An 8,037-nucleotide genomic window follows, 5' to 3' on the forward strand; every position below is an offset into this window, starting at 1 on the left:
AACCATATGGTGAATAATCGTGTAACCAGAATTCTGATTAATCTCACCAGATTTTTTTCTCACTTTATCCAAAGTTCTGGATAATTTCATCAGATATTTTTCTCAGTGAACATAATTTTTGTGTTTTTTAAATGTTTGTAAATATTCTGTTTTTATTAATGATTTATTACTTAAAATATTTCAATCTTTTTTCAAGCAAAATAAAAATTCGATCAAACTACGGAATCTACTTTATTTGTAAAAGGAATGATGCAAGTCTATTTGAAGCTGCTCAAGCAACCGGCGCGGAGACTAAATCGATCGACTCTGTTAGAGGTAAGGAAGATCTGCGGGTTGACGGCGTCACCGTGGGGGGAAAAGTCCGCGGCAGAAAGAACGCTCTTCTAACAAATAGTCGTTTTCTCTGAGGGGCGCCGCGTGCCCCAACTCGTTTAACAAGGTGTCGGACGTCCCGGAACGCGACGCTTTCATCTCGACCGCGACCGAGGATCAACTTTATCTTCATCTCGACGGCGAGGCTCACGCCCGCGAATCCCGCGAGTGAGTCACGTATTCGAATTGATATCACTGTCGGATACTGTGCTTTCGACTAATCACACTTAATTGACCGTCCTCAGGGTTGCATAATTTTTTTTCACGTAATCTCCATATTATTACGCGCATGGAAAACATTTTAAACATTGATGTAATGTTCGGATGTGACGTCTGATTTAATGTTTACAAGGAAATAAAGTTAAGAAGTACTTCTTATTACTGTAACACATTTCTGTGTCGCTAACTCTTCAAAAACTAGAATTTCCTAACAAAGTAACTTGTGGAAAGCATTGTTTTCAAAAGACTTCTGAGATCACTAAATTTGATTCGAAACTAAAAATTTTAAAATTTAAAATTTATTACACTGGAATTTTTTTAAATAATCTGATTATCATAAAACTCAGTTTTAATGAGTTATAGAGTCACTGAGTTTAAATGTAATCTAAAAATATCAAAATTTAAAAAGTGTCGTAAGGCTCAGAATTCGGATTTTGATAAGCTTACAGGCATCCGTGCCACTCAGCGAACTTCAAATAAAACAAAACTGGAAATATAGTATTATGTGACACATTAAACAAAAATTAAAAATTAATAACTCTCATACCGAGCTTCACTATGTAATCAGATAATTTCTGAAATTCTGTTATATTAGTTCCAGGATTTTAATTCTTTTATTTTTAATCCTTGATTTGAATAAAGTATTATCAAATAAAGTTAAGTTTTCTATGGGCCGGGTTTCATAAAAATCAAGCAAGAAGTTAAAATATAAAAAATACGTGTCAAAACGGACTTGCTCAACGGACGTCCTCAAAGGATTAAAGAACGCCAAGAAAATGCGTTAAGGAACGAGGAGATTCTGTACCGCCGCGAACGCGATTAGTTCTCATCTCCGACAATAAATAGTTACACAATTGGAGTGCCAACGATTGGCAGATAAAAAGGCGAGGAGGAATGAGAACGGCACATTCGGGCAGAACAAAGGGATCGCTGGCGCAGACGCGAAATTAAAATAAACGGTGGCAAGAAATCGCGCTTTAGCTTGCTCTCTCTCTCTCTCTCTCTCTCTCTCTCTCTCTCTCTCTCTCTCTCTCTCTCTCTCTCCTTTTCGCTTTGCTCCTCTTCATGCTATCATTTGTTTTACGTGCACTGCACCGCATAGATTTTATTGCAGCATTTAAGCGTTTTTATGGCGACAGCGATGTGAGATCGGCCATATTGTCGTAGTTGCATTTCTTTTTTTAATTAATTTACTTTGAAAATCTTCAAAATGCTATCCACCGAGACTCGCTAACCCGGTATTTTACTTTTTATGAAATATAGATAAAAAATAATAAGATTTAAAGTTGGTAAAATTGTGTGAAACGACTCTCAGACTCTTAATACTTTTGTACAATATTATTGATTGTCTGAAATTATAATAAGTTTGTTTTGAATTATCTAGGAGAACAGTATGCTGTATTAATACATTATTTCATAAAATAGATGTTATTATTGTATAACATATAAATAAATGTAATAATTTTACATCTCTTATATAGCAGTTAACTTTATACTTTGCTAGGATATTGATTATCTGAAGATTACACTAAGTTCGTTTTGAATTGCCTTGAGAAATGGTGTATATAATTATTAAGTATTTAAATATTACACAATATTACTGATTATTTGGTAGTTATATTGAGTTCATTTTAAATTGCAAAAATATTTTACAATATTATTGATTACAATACTAAGAGCTATTTTATGTAACAACTCATATCCTAATATCAAATCTTAAAAGTTTAATTTCAGATTTTAATGAAAATATTTTCTTATTTACACCTTTGAGATTCTGTCCAATTTTGCGAAATTTTTAATCAAAATTTCCGACATTTTTGAAGTTAAAAATTTAAGAGTCTAAATTTTATACAAAGTAAAAGCAGAAATAAGATTAAAATTGATTGCACGATAAACCGGACAAGTTCAAAGGACCTCCGCTGTCGTCTTTACATCTTGCTCCTTCTCTGGCGCAAAATCCTCGATTATGCGGATACTATGGTGAATGCCCCCTTCTGACTCCGGCCATCTTTTTACGACGTCGAGCCGAACCCTTTTTTTCCTGAGCGCCCTTCGCGGCGAACGGACGTGCACGCTTACGTACGTATATGCGTGCACGCTTCGGTACAGAAAAATAACAAGGATACTCGCGCCATAATGAAGACCTCAAGGCGCCGCGCCTCGGTGATAATTACAGGGAGCCAACCTTACAACCTTCTAAGGGCTTAAATGTTAAACGTTATATCTCGACACCACTACGGTAGCTTTTATGGTACGCGCGAGGCGCAATCTCTCGTTGTTCCTTCCACTCGCTCTATTTCCCTCTTGTAGGGCCCCTCCTCCCGTCACAACCAGGTTTTAAGGACGATCTCCGGCGTTCGCGTCGGGACCAACAGCGGGGTTCAACGGCCAGTCTGTGTAGGAACTAATGAAACTCGAGCTTAAGATCCTCATCCCTCGACAGGCCCCGCGGTATACCTGCTAACAAAAATGTACCTTTTATCTTTTCACAGTTGCGTGGGATAGGAAAATACGCGTTAAACGTCTCGTATTCCTTGAAGTATCCCATTGTTTGAGAGAGCGCAGTTCCGTCAGTAGAGATTGTCCCTTAAAGTATGTATCCTCGCACCGTGATCTTCGGTCCATCATCAGTTTAAGTAAAATAACGTACTTTTATTGAATTGTAACAAGATCTTATATAATCTTATTAAAACATCTCACAGAATATTTAAAACATGTAAAATGTATAAAATCACATAAAAATAAATAATAACTTTAAGGTTAATTTCATACAACTCTAATCTTATAAAAAGCATTCTTGCATTTCATGCAAGAATTTTTGGCAAGATAGTTTATAATAAATATGAAATTCTGTTTTAAATATTTTTAAATGTCTATTTCAGTAATAATTATAATTACTTTATCCTTTATTTAATATTTAATGAATATTGTGAATATTTAAAGAGCATTTATTGGACATTTGTAGCTTTATTAGTTTAGACTTTATTTAGTTACTTGATGGACGTTCCAATGTCTAAGCTCAAACATCCACTTGACATCCAATGGATGTGTTATCTAGATAATAGAGATAAATATTTGTGATGCTTGCACTCTTTACACTCTTTTTGCTTTTCGCACTTAGAATGAAACAGACGTACATTAAAGGCTTTAACGTGTATTTTGATTCGTGCCGTTATTGTGTGGGCATGTCAACTTGAACCAATTAAAAGGGACCTAAGCGATGACCAGGCCCCGTCTTCTAGAGGGACTCTAATTACGCCCGACTCACAGTGGTCGAGGGAGGATCAGTCAGAAGGTGTGAGCGGTTGAAGGGGGAGGACGCCGCGCTGTCGGGATGTTGTGTATGTACGCGGTTCGTTATGCGTCAGCGTAACGATCGCGGGATGAAGACATTACGTGCTTTAGGAGATCGCCTGACGGCCGTGGGCAAGGATGTTTTAATTGAACGGGGCTGATTTGCGCCGCGCAAATAACGTCTCGGAGGAAGCACGCTGTGTTTTGCCACGACTCATACTCGCGGAGTCGTCGGCGTCCTTTGGCTGGCACAAAAGCCAGCAAAGGTTCCTTTATACCAATGCTTCAAATACACACCCGCGGTGTGTAAAAAGGTATAAGAATCTGGGTTTTTTTTCCCCTATCGGTAATGAGATTCTCGAAAAAAGAAAGTGATTGTGAAGATATTTTATTATTTCGCTATATTCGTCACGTAAAGCCCTGACCAATATTCTCAAGCAGTTTGGCGAACGTACTTGGCATGCGTTTGGTAAAATTATACCCAAAGTTTCCTATATTTAATGTGATTCATGTAATGTCGCATAGATTACCATATAAAGGACGACCTGGCTGTTATTACTAAGTAATATTACGATACATTAACATATAATGAAACATAATAGAAGTGTGATTTCGCGTATAATATATCCGAGTGTTCTCGTAATTATTTTAGAGAAAAAAGGCGCGATAATAACCGATAAAACATGTGATTAATGGTCGGTGCTTTCCGATATTCGGTGGTTCTAAATTTCGCGGGACTCCGACGATGATGGTCTTAATGGCGATCGGGGGAAGCTTCCATCATCTCTTCTCTCTGTTTTTCTCTCCTTCCCTGTCTCTATCTCTGTCTGCGTAACGGGCGTCGTAAAGCGGACAATAAAAAAGACCACGAAATTTCACGGTGCGCGAGCCGCGCTAAAGGGCGACCGACGTCGGAGCATCGCGGCGCGGCGCGCGAGCCCGTCAATTTAAAGTTACAAATTCGGCCGTAAAAGGAGTGCCGTGAAAGCGGCCCGCCGGTTTTAAAAAACGAGGCATAGCGAAAGGCAGGAAGAGGGCGAGAGTGGCGAGAGTGAAAAAACGTAAGAGATCAAGCGGGGAAACCGAGAGGGAGATGTATTGTATTTTGGGAAGGATCCTTCGAAACACAAAGATGTACGCATGACACAATGTACGCGCGATGAAAGTGAGATACATGAGGTGTGCGTGCGTGTGTGTGTGTGTGTGTGTGTGTGGAGAAAATTAAAATAATAAATATAAAGAGAAGTATAATTGCCGCTAGCTGTCCAAACAGACACGAGATGTAAGATCGAGTTAAAATAACGAACACGTGTCGTGCTGAGATGTCTAAATGAAGGAACAACACGTAACGGCCTTTTTTATTATTCTCCTACACTTAGTGCGCTTATTGCCAAGTTTGCTTATTACTAATTATACGACCCAATTATTAATCCAGTGTATACTCTGTTATTAACTGTTACCGTTTATTAATCATTGATAATTACTGCTGTTTGTACAATCCAACGGTATATACGATAGCAATCAATACCTATATTCAGTGCATCGCGTAGTTTTATTAAAATCTATGCGTCTTTATCAGCTCTCTCCCTTTCGCCCTTCGATAAAACGACACCGACGTCTCCTGCGGTACATCCGGGCGCGTTGAGCGATACAATCTCGGCGCTCTGCGTTGCTCATAAAGTAATAATTACAAGCACGGAATTCAGCGCAGGCCATTACAACTCGCGAGAGTCCGCCCTCGAAAACGAACGAACATGTGGCGTCGCCCGGGGTTGTTTCGCGCCCGCGCGCACCCGGGGGTGCGGCGCCGGTCCATTCGGACAGGAGCAACCTCCTGGCGGCGGCGGCAGCGGCGGCGGCGACCGGTGAATCAGTACCCAAGGTGGCCGTAAATCTGTCCCCCAGAGGCAAGCCCGGCAGAGGAAAAGCCAGCCACCACCCCCTGTCGTCTCGCCCCCGCGGGCCAAGCAGCCGCCCCCTCCCGCTACCCATCCACCCCCTACGAGCGTAGCCTGCGAGGGATCGTAACGCGCCGCGGACAAGTGTTATGATATGGCTTATAAGTGAATGCCACCCTCTAATCGGAATATACGGGCGCGATTGTCGCGAGGGTGGAAATTCGGCCGAGTCCCTTTCGCTCGCACGATATCGCGCGTCGCCAACGGTCGCTTCCAGTTCTTCTTGATTTTTCATGTAACAGGCACGACTACACGATTTCTCTTTTTTTTTCGAGCCACCCCAATTGCGTCTGCCTCTCCTGCCCCGTCCCCCTTCTGCCCTTCTTCTCTTGGTCTCTCCGCCGTTTCTTTACACGTTCTACACGTCTGACGCATTTTTATTTGTTTCCACGATATCATCTGTTAATATCGCTTGCCATAATTTCTATAACTTCGATATCTTATTTTTACACTTTTTCATTCAGATTAATCTCTCGATTCAACCTACAAACACGCTATTATATCATTGTATGGCACTTATGGAACACTCTGTATAAGAAAAAAATTTGCAATTTTTCTCCGTGTGCTTCTGAGGAATTCCACCCCAGAGTAAAATTAATTTCTCGCTTTTTCCTTTTTTCTCTCGCACACGCAGACGTCTTCTTCTTTCTTTTTCTTTCCTTTCATCGATGTTTTTCGGAAATGATACACTTCTGTTTTACAAATCTAATTTTTCCATTTTTTCCTCTTTCTATCCTTTCAACATTGAAAAATGTTTAGATATTTGTATTTTATATATAAACTTTTGTTTGTATTACAGTCACCAAGAGGATCGTATATGCATGAGAAAGGACGAAGCAATTTTTTAACTGTTTGAATTATCCCGGGGCGTCATTCGCTATTATACAGCGGATCCGGCTTATCGAGATAACGGCGATAATTTATCTCGGTAATGGCAAAGTGAGGTGCGTCGAATCGGAGCTCAAGAAGCTGTGATCCGCGTGTAATTCGGCCGGGCGAGTCGAGGGAGCCGCGGCACGAGGGCGGCCAGGGGTTGGAGCGTTGCCATCTATCGTTCTATTTGTTAGCGGGCTTAGCAAATCATCCCAACGAGCTTAGCGGGTACTTGGGACGGGGGGTGTTAAGCCCCTGCCTTTTGCGCGTCGGCCCGCGTGAAACGCCACCTTCGTGATATCGACGCTAATTCGGGATTAAAGGCCACGAGATGAGAACTGAACCGACGTACCACAATGTAAATACAATAATCTCGAACGCAAGTTCGTACATACGTTTCGTGCCATTTCTATCATCCCTCCTTTCACCACCGGACCTTTTTCAGATCCTCGACAGATTTCTTGAAGTCTCTTTTAGAAGATATCTCCCTCTCTCTCTCTCTCTCTCGCGCGCGCGCGCGCGCCCATCTGCTTCTTCCAATCAGCTCCTTTAGCTTCCTTTTTTTGCCACACAGATGTTCTCTCCATTTTTTTCTATGTCAAGTCTTCAAACATTCGCGAGAACTTGACGAGAGTTCTCGCGCATGACTGTCCGCAGGCTCGCGTGCTCGTAATTGACGCCTTGTCGGACGCCTCTCCTCAGAGTTGCGAACCGATAACGAGATTTCTGCGGGCGAACGATCCTCTCTCGCGATTCCGCTCGCACAACGCACAGCTCGCACGGCTGATGATCCGCTCTATTTGCGTTTCACTACCCGCCATTATGCGCCGACGATTATACACATATGCGCGAGAATAATTTAATGCCGACTACCATCGTCGAGGATCGCGTGGTTGCAATCCTTGAACGTTAGAATTCTGACGTACCACTCGTGGGATTTCACATGTTCGAGTACGTAACGAAGAAACATCCCGTAGAAACGGTTGCCTCACGAGTCACTTTAGTCCGCAACTTGTGAGCAACTTACTCGTCAAATTGTCTCGTACGACGGAATTTTTATGTAAAACTTATTTTAACCTCAGATCAAGTTTTTTGGCATATAAATTAATTGCATATGAATACATTATAATTTAATTATATCTTTAATTTTGAAATCTATTTAAATTAGTTGTAATAATTATTTATGATATGTTTGGACTAAATACTCATTTAATTTAATTGTTTAGTATCTATTAAGTATTTAAAGTTTTTATATAAGGTACCTTTACACAATATGGCCAAGTACACAATTTGGCTCACCTCCAATTTTCAAATAGTTACA

This window comes from Monomorium pharaonis, chromosome 5 (assembly GCF_013373865.1).
Source record: "Monomorium pharaonis isolate MP-MQ-018 chromosome 5, ASM1337386v2, whole genome shotgun sequence".
Classification (NCBI taxonomy): Eukaryota; Metazoa; Arthropoda; class Insecta; order Hymenoptera; family Formicidae; genus Monomorium; species Monomorium pharaonis.